Raw genomic sequence first — 12098 nt, 5'->3', positions numbered from 1 at the left:
GGTACCATCGTCCCCCTCACCTTAGAATGTTTTGGTAAAAAGCAGCAAACTATGACATACCCCAAGCCAAATTATACCCACACTAGGCCAGTATGGCCAGGAACAACAAATGGCTGGGGCCATGGCACCCTAACTAATAACTGGGGGTATAGTTTAGACAGATGGGATTGTCCAAAACAGATACACCAACAAGAACATCAATACCCTAGCCACTTTAATAACCGGTTTAACATCCCTATTACCAACAGGTTTGATGTCTTTTATGATGAGGGTGGGTTGGAAGGGGTGGAATGACTATCTGATACACTATTTAACCCTGCCCACAACGATCGTCTGCAAGGAGATGCAGGATTAGGAATAGACATCCAAGTACATGAATTGCAAGGTAGTAACGCTGTGATGTTGGGCCTTTTGAACCAGACATCTGTTCCAACTAGTTCACACAATGTTATAAATCCTGCCCCTATTCTAGCTCCTACTAGGTATAATCCTGCTGAAGTGCGGGTAAGCTGCAGTATAGGTCCAATGCCCCCTATTTCAGATGAACATGAGAATGTTGACATAACACAACGTGTACCACAAATATGTAATGAAAGTTTAATATCTTGGAACATAGCCGGGCTCCTTGACAAACTCAGTGATAACGGTTGGCTATCTTTTGTTAAGGAATATGCGATAATATGTCTCCAAGAAACTTGGGTGGTGGAAAAAAACGTACATATTGAGGGCTATCAAAGTTTTTTAATCCCTGCAGTTCCATCAGCTAGTGGTAGAGCAAAAAGGGGTTTGGCAATTTTTGTTAACTTAACTCTTATATGCCACAAAGTAGAACACTACTCTGGTAATAGAAATATTCAGGCTTTAGAGCTAAAGAGGGGTAAAACAAAGCTCATATTGATCAACTTTTATAACGCAGTGAACCAGTCTGGCGATTGTAATATCGGGTTTTTACGTGAATTCCTAAGGGAAAATGTTGGATCTCTGCCTCGCCAAAAAATAATAGTAGGTGACTTTAACACACATCCATGTGGGAACCCTAGTTTGACAACTGTTGGTCAACTGGGATGTAATAGTATGGAAGGAATTCATTTTGATCACTCGTGGCGTGGAACAGAACTAAACGCGCTAATGAATGAAAATAACTTCATCACAGCAATGTCCACAGTATCGGATCGAACTCTCTTCCCTATTCCCACATTTAAAGGACATGCAACAGGAACATACATAGATCATATTTTACTATCAGCAGATTTTGTTAATATTGTTCAGGACTTCTCCATTCAATTGAGCATTTATAGCGACCACAACCCCATATGCATTAAAATGGGTGAGAATACATTTGAAAAACGCAATCCACGTGTGGATCGTGGTTCCATAAAATGTATTAACGGAAAGCGTCGCTTAAAATGGTCAATGGTGGATTGTGAAAACTTTTACTCCTCTATTAATAATATGTGTAGCCTTGAATTATCAGTATGTATATCTCCTGTATCAGCGCCACAACAAATCTTAGCATCTTTCAAGGAGTTTGCCAAAAAAGTAGAGTCACAGTTAACGGTACCAATCAAAGGGAAAGTAAATCCAAATAATAATCCAAAATGGTTTGATAGTGATTGCTCCAAGGCCAGTCGCGAGCTTAAGAAAGCACTAAAAATAAAACCTAGAGATTCGATGCTTATTAAGGATTTGCGGTCTAGGTATAAGAAGTCCCTCGCTAACCGCAAGAGAGTGGTAAAAAAAAGCGTATGGGAGACATTGTCAGACCCTGAAACACTGAAAAACAGCTCGAAGTTTTGGGACATTATTAACAAACCTTTATTTGATCATTCTAGCAATCCCAATGTGGGTACTAATATCCCAGAGGAAGAATGGGTCAACCATTTTAGCTCCATTTTTAAAAATAATGAGTCGCAGGCAGAACACATTCTAGTTGATTTTAGAGAAAACTTGTTGCTCTTCTCAATTGATGAGGTAGTAAAGGGAATCGAAGGGCTGTCAAATAACAAGGCCCCAGGACCGGATGGTCTTCCACCAGATCTTTTTAAATCTTGTATAGCACTTTGGGCACCAGTTCTCACAGCGGTACTTAATGCGGCTGTGTCCTGTGGATGTCCAAAGTCATGGGGGGTCTCTAACATTGTGCCCGTGTTCAAAAAAGGAGACCGCAATAGCCCCCTCTGCTATAGGCCAATATCGCTAATAAATTCTGTTGCCAAAGTTGTGGGAGGAGTAGTTTTGAACAGATTGGTCACATGGTCAGAGGAAAATAAAATAATATCCCCAATCCAATATGGATTTAGGCCTGGTCACTCTACGATTTCCCAATGTTTAAATTTATACCTAATCATAGGGAAGTACACTAAGGCCCGACAAGGAACAATTCACATGGCGCTCATGGATCTTTCCTCGGCTTTCGATTGTGTGAGCCGTGGGAAGCTCTGGGACACCATGGCGAAAATGGGTGTGGACCAGAATTTAATTAATTTGTTAGAAGATATGCATTCCGACACCAAAGCAAAAGTTAGATACACACAAGATCTAAATGTGACAAAAGACTTTGGAGTGTATCGGGGTGTTCGTCAAGGATGCATTCTGGCCCCGTTCCTTTTTAATCTTTATATAAATGAATTGGAGGAGCACCTTTTAAGTACTAATACAGACTACCCGTACATTGGCCGTAAGGGACTGCCGGTTCTGCTTTATGCGGATGACGCAGTCCTTTTATCTAGAACCGCCAATGGCCTTCAAATCCTACTAGATTCCTTCTTTACCTTTATGAAATCCAGAGACCTAAGCATTAATAACTCTAAATCCTACATAATGAAGGTTGGCCAGGGAAATAAAAAGCTAAATCGCTTAAATGTTAACGGAGTACAAATCCCTGTAACAAATACATTCTCCTACCTTGGAGTCCTGTTCGACAGTCAACTGAACTGGGGACCCGTGATTCAAAAAAAGAAGGGAGAGGTATTCAGGGCTAATGCGGCTATATTTGATTTTTCAAGAAAAATGGGATATAGTCCAGTTGCTGCACTACTCCAACTTTACCAGGCCAAGAGTGTTACTACGGCATGCTACGGTAGTGAGATATGGGGATATGTCCCTCTGGGAGCCCTAGAGATAGTTGAAAACAATTTTTTAAAACAGTTACTAAGAGTTCCCAGGGGTACGGCAAATTTTTCTGTGCATGAGGAATTGGGTGTTCCTTTCTTATGTGACAAAATGTCAGTAAATCCCCTATTATGTTGGTTGAATTGCTGGCTAAACGATAATATACCACTTACCCAGCTTATACTGAGAGAAGCACTCACTTGGGACAATAGGCTGAAGGTTCCCTGGATAAAGTACCTGAATATATGTTTTACTGATTTAGGTCGACCTGAACTCTTTTTATTCCCTGATTCTATCACTAAACTAGATGTTATTGCGGTTAAGAAGGCTTTTATTTCTTCTAGATACCAAGACAGGGAGACATGTGAATTAAGAAAAGACAGTGTACGAAATCATGTACTAATAAAAAGTACCCTGCTCTTGGAACCGTATCTAACATGGCCAATGTCTAGTTATGACCGTTTTTTATTGACAAGGTTCAGGTTTAACCTATTTCATTTACTGTTGGCTGTACCCAAGGGATCTCACCGTGGACAAGTGTTGCCGGCTTGCGGCTGCGACGATAAGTCTCCGCAAGACCTGGCACACTTTTTGTTTTTTTGCCCCTTTTATGTTGTACCGAGGAAGTTATATTTAAAACCCTGCCTAAAAAAATTGAACTTTTCTCAATATAGACCAGCACTCCATTACCTTCAGCTGCTAAGAAGTGAATATACCTTGTACATATGTAGTTTTTTAAAACTGGCTTTGAAATTCAGAAATAGTATGGAAGGATAATAGTATTGATAAATGAAATGATATTTTTTTAAGGTCTTCTATTGTTCTTATTTATTAACCTAAATGTCTAATGTGCCTGCAACTCTTGTGTATATTTTTGTTTTGCTAAAGTGTTATTTTTTAATGGTTCCTTTTTTAATGATAACATGTGCTAATATATGTAAAATGTAAATGCTTTTATGGTTGTCAATAAGAACAACCGAATAAAGTTTCTTGATTGATTGATTGATTGATACTCAACATCATCAATGTCAGGTTCACATGGTTCTTCTTGATTAAATGTGCAGGACTCAAAAGGGCAATACCATGTCATTTCCTCCACATAGCTGTTTCCAACAGTAACAAAATTCTATCCGCTCGTGTGTGCTGAACATTTTATGACTGCTTCTCTACGCAACTGCAATCCTCTAGCAAACCCATGACATAAATCCCATTTCTTTCTTGGGAACCAAAGGAAGTCAATAAACCAATCTGTGACTACAGCTGCCCGAAGTCAAAGACCATGCCAAAACGATATTCACTGTCAGTGTACATGTTGGCACTCAGGCAGACTGTTGTAATTTCAATATGAGCTGGTGAGGGCAATCAGTTCAACTACCTGTGCGGAACTTACGGTGTACAAATAGGAGGCTTCCATGACACCATCTACGATGCCTACCGCTTATGCTGCTCTCAGAATTCCTCATCCATCTCTTAAGCAAGAGCCATTTTCAGCAAGGTAAACTAAGGTCTCTTACAAGGGGGTCATCTTGAACTTCGTACCTTGGCGCACAGCATGGTATAATCCAAAAAGTTGTGGTCAACCTCATCCGAATCACTCTCTGCTAAGGGCAAAAGAGTAGCAGGGTTTAAAAATTAGACATCTTCAAAGACACATTTTTGCTGCCCTGGGAGACTTTGTCCCCGTTTGTGTGAAAACCTAGGTTTTGGAATTGGTAGAGTTCCACTATTCAATGTGTGTCAGTGTTTGTTTATGATTTTGTAAACTTGGTTACATGCTACACTGTAAGTTGTAATGTCGTTCTTCTTTCTCTTTCATAGGTAGGATCTCTAGTAGTGCCTCCCTGTGATTGTTCCTAGCACTTTTCATAGCATGTGATTTGATTCTTTGTGGGAACCATTGAAGCAGTGACCACTGTGAAGGTGGTGGCTGTGGCCAGTGGATGGTGTGAAGTTGACCAGCTCGTCAACGAAACGACAGAAGATTCAGAAGGAGGTTGAATTGTCAGCGCTGGGTCTGCTGATGAAGAATCCGTAGCCATTGACGGATGGGACTTCCCTTTTTTTTTCGTCGAAGAAGGTTTTTTCGCCGTCGACGAAGAGGGTAGCGTTGACGCAGATGTCACCGTCAACGAGGATGTCGTCATCGAATTTTTACTCGTCGACGAAGGTGGGACCGTCGACGAGGATGCAACCGTCGACCGAGTTGTTACCGTCGACGAAGAGGTTCCCGTCGACGATCGTGTTGCTTTCGTCGACGAAGATGGACGCGTCGACGAAGATGGACGCGTCGACGGAAGCTTTTTCGCTGACGATGAGGTCTTGGCAGTCGTTGACGAGATCTTAATGATAGAAGTAATGGGTCTCACCTCATGGGTCGTCGTCGACGAAGTGGACATCGACGTAGTCCTTGAAGACACATTGAAGAGTAACCATTTACACTGACAATCAGTATGGTTACAGGGTTGTGCATGACTTTGGCCAACTCTGGATGCAAAGGGATTTCCTGACTTCTTCAGGAACCCCCATCAAAAATGGAAATTTTGTGAAAGAGCTTTTAGAAGCAATACAATTACCAAAAGAAGTGGCAGTGGTCAAGTGTGCTGCACATCAGTGTGGAAATAACTATGTGACTGCTGGTAATCGATACACTGACCAAGTTGCCCAGTACTGTGCTAAAACCAAATTGCAATAAAAAAGAAAATTGAGACGAGTGGAATCAGATGCCAACTTATGCTAATCTCAGCATTAGAAACAGATGAAGTACGACATTTGCAAGATGGGGTAGAAGTGAGTGAAAAGGAAGGTTGGATAAAGACAGGGTGCTACAGGAGACCAGAAGATGATGTCTGGAATTATCCCATTGGTAGACCAGTCATGTCAGACTGCTTACTTTCACAAATGGCCTGGGTGTAGCATGGAGATACCCATATTGGAAGAGATGCTATGATTAGGCTCTTTAGACAGGATTGGTATAATCCGAAGTTTTGAACTGCCGCAGAGAGGCTTTGCCAAAGATTTTTAATTTGTCAACAGAACAACCCAGGCAGGAAAACAGTGGTCAGTTGGGGAAGGATTGGCAAGGCAGAGGGACCATTTGTAAGGTTGCAGATTGATTTTTTTTCAATTACCACCATGTAGAGGATTGAAGTACATTCTTGTCATAGTATGCATATTCTCACGATGGGTGGACGCATATCCTACTATAAGAAGTGACAGCATAACAGTTGCCAAATTACTGTTAAGAGAACTGATTCCACGTTGCCGTTTTCCAGTAACTGTAGGATCAGATAGAAGATCTCACTTTAATAATGAAATAATTTGTTCGATCTGTGAAGCTTTTAAAATTGAACTAAAAATTGCACTGTGCTTACCGTCCAGAGGCTTCTGGAGTAGTAGAACAATTGAATGGCACAATAAAATCAAGATTGGCAAAGGTGTGCGCATCTACATCACTGTGTTGGCCAGATGCACTGCCTCTTGTGCTGATGGGACTGAGAAATAATCCTCACAGAAACACAGGATCGAGTCCTCATGAGATACTCGTGGGAAGAACAATGAGATTCGCCTTTATACCAGGAAATAAACTGTTAAGTATAACTGATGATCTGGTATTAGACTATTTTAAAAGATTGGCTGACCTGGTGCATTCTGTTTCTCATCAGGTTGGAGAAGACGCAGTTGCCAGGCAGCCGGATCAAGCACATGATCTCAATCCTGGAGACTGGGTGGTGGTGAAGAATCACACCCGAGAGATGTGCCTAGCGCCAAGGTGGGATAAGCCAAAACAGGTCATACTGGTTACAACAACAGCAGTGAAATGTGCAGGTTTGCCCAACTGGACACAAAAAAGGTACCAGCTCCTGATGAAGCAAATCAACAACTGATACCAATAGTTGAGGGTGCTGAAGGTTGTGCAGCTGAAGAGCCTAGAGTAACAGACTCTGAAGTAGCTGACCCAGAACAACCGAGCACAAGTCAGGAAGATTGGATACCCGTGGTTGACTTACCTGATGAAAACATCAAAACAAGAAGTAGAACAAGATTAGAAAAGCAAGAAACTAGAGGGGACCAGACAGGTGTAGAAGAACAAGCTCAGGAAATTGAATTTGAGATTTTTGGAGACCCTGAGCAGGAACAGATGAGGAAAGATAAAAATACTCAGACAGAGGTGAACCAAAATATTCACAAATCTGAGAAGGTACAGGTAGGATTAGAAGAACACGTTCAGGCTGCAAACAAGCAGCGTGCAGTAAGACCTGAGGAGGACCAGTTAGGAGAAGAAGAACAAGATCAGGAAGAAGAAGAAAAAGTTAAAGAAACATCTGAACAGGAGCAGATAGGCGAAGCATAACACGTTCAGGTGAATGGTGCTACAAAAATAAGCCCTGAACCAGGACAGATAGAGAGGGACTCAGAGGACGAAAAAAATCAAATTGCATCACAGCTTGACAAAAATAAAAGAGCTCTAGAAAGAGATAAGGGCAGTGAAAGTACAGTGCAAGGTAAAAGGGTAAGAAAATGTGATAACTGGCCTAGTTATGTCAAAAGATTAAAATATCACCTGAAGACAATAAATGAAGAGTCTGAACAAGTGAATGAAGTCACAAGTCGGTCAGGACTATGAATTGAGAAACCAAGGCGAAGAAGTTAGAACTAAAAATACTGAATAATAAATTCAAAGGCCCTGAATAGATCTATGTGATTCTTGAAGAATTTGAAAATGTAGACTTAAACGAAGAAAGTGATGAAGAATGAATTGCTGAACAGACTGACGAAGGAGAAGTGAGACCCCCTTGAACTCCTAAGAGAAAAAATTTAATTATGAAAATAAAGTGAAAAAAAGAAGGGAAATCTTCTTAAAATGGATACTGATAGAGTTACTGAAAGACCGAAACAAAAGTGCTTAAAGAAATGTTGTAGAATATGTATCTGTAGCATAGTATTAATAATGGTAGTATGGTTATTTTTAACCTCAGCAATGCTTTACTTGATGAATGTAGAGAAGAAGAATAACACAGACACTAATGGAAAGTTAGCTAACATAAAAGGAGATAGAGTAGAATTAGAAGCATCAGACGAGGCAGGAATGCATCACACAGTAACAGATAATAACACTGCTTCAAATCTATTCACCAAATTATTGTTCCAATGTGTAGACACTATGGAAATTAGTGATTGTTATGTATGCATGAAATTACCAGCTTCAGTAGTAGAAGGTGTTACATATCACCATTTACCGTTAAAATATAGCATATCATGTAGTATATTAACACGTTTATTTTATTGAATAGGAAAGATACAATATTATTATTCAAATTTAGATGTGAAATTTCCAGAGGCTCCTATTCGAAAGAATTTGAATCCAGTGCTTAGTAATCAAGCTGCACAGTTTATGGGTGAATTTTTCCTAACATAAAAGACAATAGATATAGCAGACGCTCATAAGAATAATTTAACTTGCTTACTAAAAGAAGAAGAAAATATATTTTTGAATTTAGTAGCAGAGAGAAGACTGGATTTTCAGAAGAGAGCAGTTGAACAGAAAGGTCATATTCCACCTTGGGCTGAGAAAGAAGGAATTTATACACATGGCAAGACTCAAGCTGCAGTGTCTCTAGATTTCGAAAAGAAAGGAAACATCTGTCTCCATAGTTTAAAGAATGACTGTAACTATGTATGTATTGGTTCCAAAGAGTGTGAACATAACTTCCTGATTCTTGGAGGTTGGGGACTAAAAGGGGGAACTGATCCAGTATTTCCTGGAATTTATTATGTATGTGGGAATAAAGCTTATTTCAAGCTACCCGCACAATAGTATGGGAGTTGCTATTTTGGAATAGTCTTCCCTAAGGTTTACCATGTGAAAGGAATCCCTGGAAGCAATGAAAACAAAGAAGAACTAATCCTTAATAAAAGAGCCAGTTTTTCTGAAATAGTAGGTGACATATTTAGTGCATTGATACCTTCAGTGAGAGTAATTTTGAATTCACGAAGAATTTGTCAATTATCAACAGTAGTTGATCGTCTATCAACTGATACTGCTGGAAGTTTTCTGATGATCAATACCGAAGTGGTTGCGATCAGATCTATGGTTTTACAAAATCGACTTGCCCTTGATATATTGGCAAACGAGGGTGGAGTTTTTAAAATGCTGAAAGAGCAACACTGTTGCACTTACATTCCTGATAAAAGTGTAGAAATTGGAGGGTACAATAAAAATATTACAAAATTGGAAGAGGACTTAAAACCAGTGGAAGCTGATAATGTTTGGAAAAGATTAACAAATAGCCTAACATCAATAGGGTCATGGTTTCCTAACCTAGGTAAAGGAGTTGTAGCTCAAATAATACTGCCTATACTTGGAATAACAATGATAGTTTTAGTAATAATGATATGATGCAAATGTAGAAGGAGAAGAAAGTATGAAATGAATCAACAGGGAAAGAAAAGAAAGTATAAAGAAATTAAGATCGAAGAAATAAAGGGAGAATTATACAAGAAAATTAAAAACATGAAAGATAAAGATAAAGTGGAAATCAAAAAGACAGGAAAAGGTTTTGAGATGTGCTAAAGTTGGCATCCGGTTGGATATAAGTAGTGCATCACAGAGGGGATTGATGGAGAAAGGAATCGTATAAAAGAGACTTGCTCGGATGCAATCCTCTCATATAAACCTGTAACAAAATAATAAAATTGTATTGTCGTACAAATATGCACTGCATTTCACATATTTTGTAAATAGGGGAAGCTTGCCTATGTGTTTTACTAACAAGTAACCAGAGTGTGATTAAAGATGGCTGCTAACACGTGAAATTGTATTGCGCATGCGTCAACTGCATCTACGTAGCATGACGTCTTAACGCTTGGAAAATTCTGCTTCTGCGTATTAGCATCTAATATGGCCGCTTGGAAACTCCCATGCTAAGCATCTGCTTTGCTGAAACTAAAATTGAGTTGTATACTAAATGCTAATGCATAAAAGTCTTTATAAGTAAATGGGATTAGAGTAGCAGTAGGTGGTATACAGTAAAACTATTTTATTTTGGAATTAATACTTTCTCTTTTGACTTCTCCATTAGTTCGTATTTGGGCCTCCGAACGATGCTAAAGTCCGCTACCCACGTGGTTCTTCCCGCATGCGCGGAAATGACAAGTTCAACCCGATGATGTAAAAGCTTGAAACTCGTCCAAGGACGTTCTTAGGACTTGTCCTGGGAAACAATTGAACATCCTGAAGAATCAATGGACGACTGAAATTTGCATACATTGTTGTCGGTAAAGTTTGCAAATGCGGGTGGGAAATAAAGCATGGGAGAACAAATTAATGAGCGGGAACTTAAAACAATGAGCTTAAGAAAATTATTGAAAACTTAGCATGGTGTGATGATCATCCCCTTAGGAGTTTCATAAAGCTGAAACATTTGGGGGTGGTACATGCCATTAAGAAAGTATAACTGGGGTAGTTAGATTAGTTGTGGGTGTTGCAGCCAAACGCTGAGAAACCGACATGCTGTCCGAATGCTGATCCAATACCCGAAGAAGCAGACTTGGAATTTCCGAGCAAAATAGAAATTAGAAGAAAATCGCGGAAGAACTGAGGAGGTAATAGAAATTAGAAGAAGATTGCAGAAGAATCGATGAGAAAGTTGGTGTCAGAGAGGGGTGAGACGCAGGCGTTGAATCCAGAAGAGATCATCTATCCTGTCCTATCCTGTGCTGAAGTACCTGTCAACCGAACTTTAAGGAAACATTTACTCTTGGTCAGAGGGGCCTGATTTTCGCACCATCCTAGGTAAATATAATCTGTGTTTGTGTCAAGTGTACTTCTCTTTCTCTCTATCCTCTCTTTCCCTGGGTACTTGTCATTGTGAAGTTTCATTTAATAAAATACTTAATTTATATAATGATCTTGCTTCCTCAGGATAAGATGGAGTTGACACTGTAATTTGGTTTGCTCATATGATTAATTAGATAAACACTTTAAAACTTTTCCGAGTCTGTTATAATGTTAGAAACAATAGGGTAAATGAATTTTAGGTCATATCATCAATTACTTCTCAACTAAAACAAATATCCATTGATTAATGAGGGTTCTTCGGATTGGTACTAGTATAGGAAATTGATAAAGCCTTTATATTAAATTGAACTCATGCCCTTTCCCCCTCCCCAGCGGTATTGACCAGCCTATGTGAGTGAGTGTGTTTATGGGCCCAGATGAATATATGGTGTTAGATTTTCTCAGGTTTGTAACCCGCCGGATCAGTGATGTGATCCTTTTTATTGAGCCAGTGATGGGCCTTGCTCCAGTGTTCAAGGTATCCTTCAGGGGTGCAAGACTGATTTTCCAAAAGTCCACAAGGGCAGTACTGCCATAATCTAATTTCAATATCAATATTGAGATTAGCGGTCAGAAGGGAAGGTTTTAGTTTCCTTAGTGCTTAAAGTTGATAATTAGCTGCTCATGTTGTGGTACTGATATGTTTTGCATGGAGAGAGACTAAAGTTATTACAAGGGATTTTGTTGAGTCAGTGATGTGTGGGGACAGTTGAGGGCTGTAGGTTGGTCGAGCCAGTCTTTTACACAAGGGGTGATACTGAGCAGTCCATAAATAGGAATTTTGTTTTGCTCGCACTTAGTTTGAGATGGTTACGGGTCAGCCAATGTTGAGTTTTGTCAAGGTGTTGTTTTGGGTACTAATGTCATTGGGAGATATAATTTGCAAGCAGATTTGAGTATCATCCACATACATGTGGTAAGGGGTGTGGGAGAGTTTAAGGATTTCAGTTAGTGGCTCCATATAAAGGTTAGTAAGTGCCCGGGAGAGAGTAGATCCATGAGGGACACCAAAATCCACTGGCGACTGATAAGAGAGAATGTGGTTGATTAAGATGATCTGAGATCTATTATGAAGGAATAAGGGGAACCATTTAAACATGGCACCAGAGAGATCCTTCCGGTTTAAAAGGGTTTCATGATTGACAGTATT

This window comes from Lissotriton vulgaris, chromosome 6 (assembly GCF_964263255.1).
Source record: "Lissotriton vulgaris chromosome 6, aLisVul1.2, whole genome shotgun sequence".
In the NCBI taxonomy this organism is placed as follows: domain Eukaryota; kingdom Metazoa; phylum Chordata; class Amphibia; order Caudata; family Salamandridae; genus Lissotriton; species Lissotriton vulgaris.
This window is presented reverse-complemented; position numbering follows the sequence as displayed.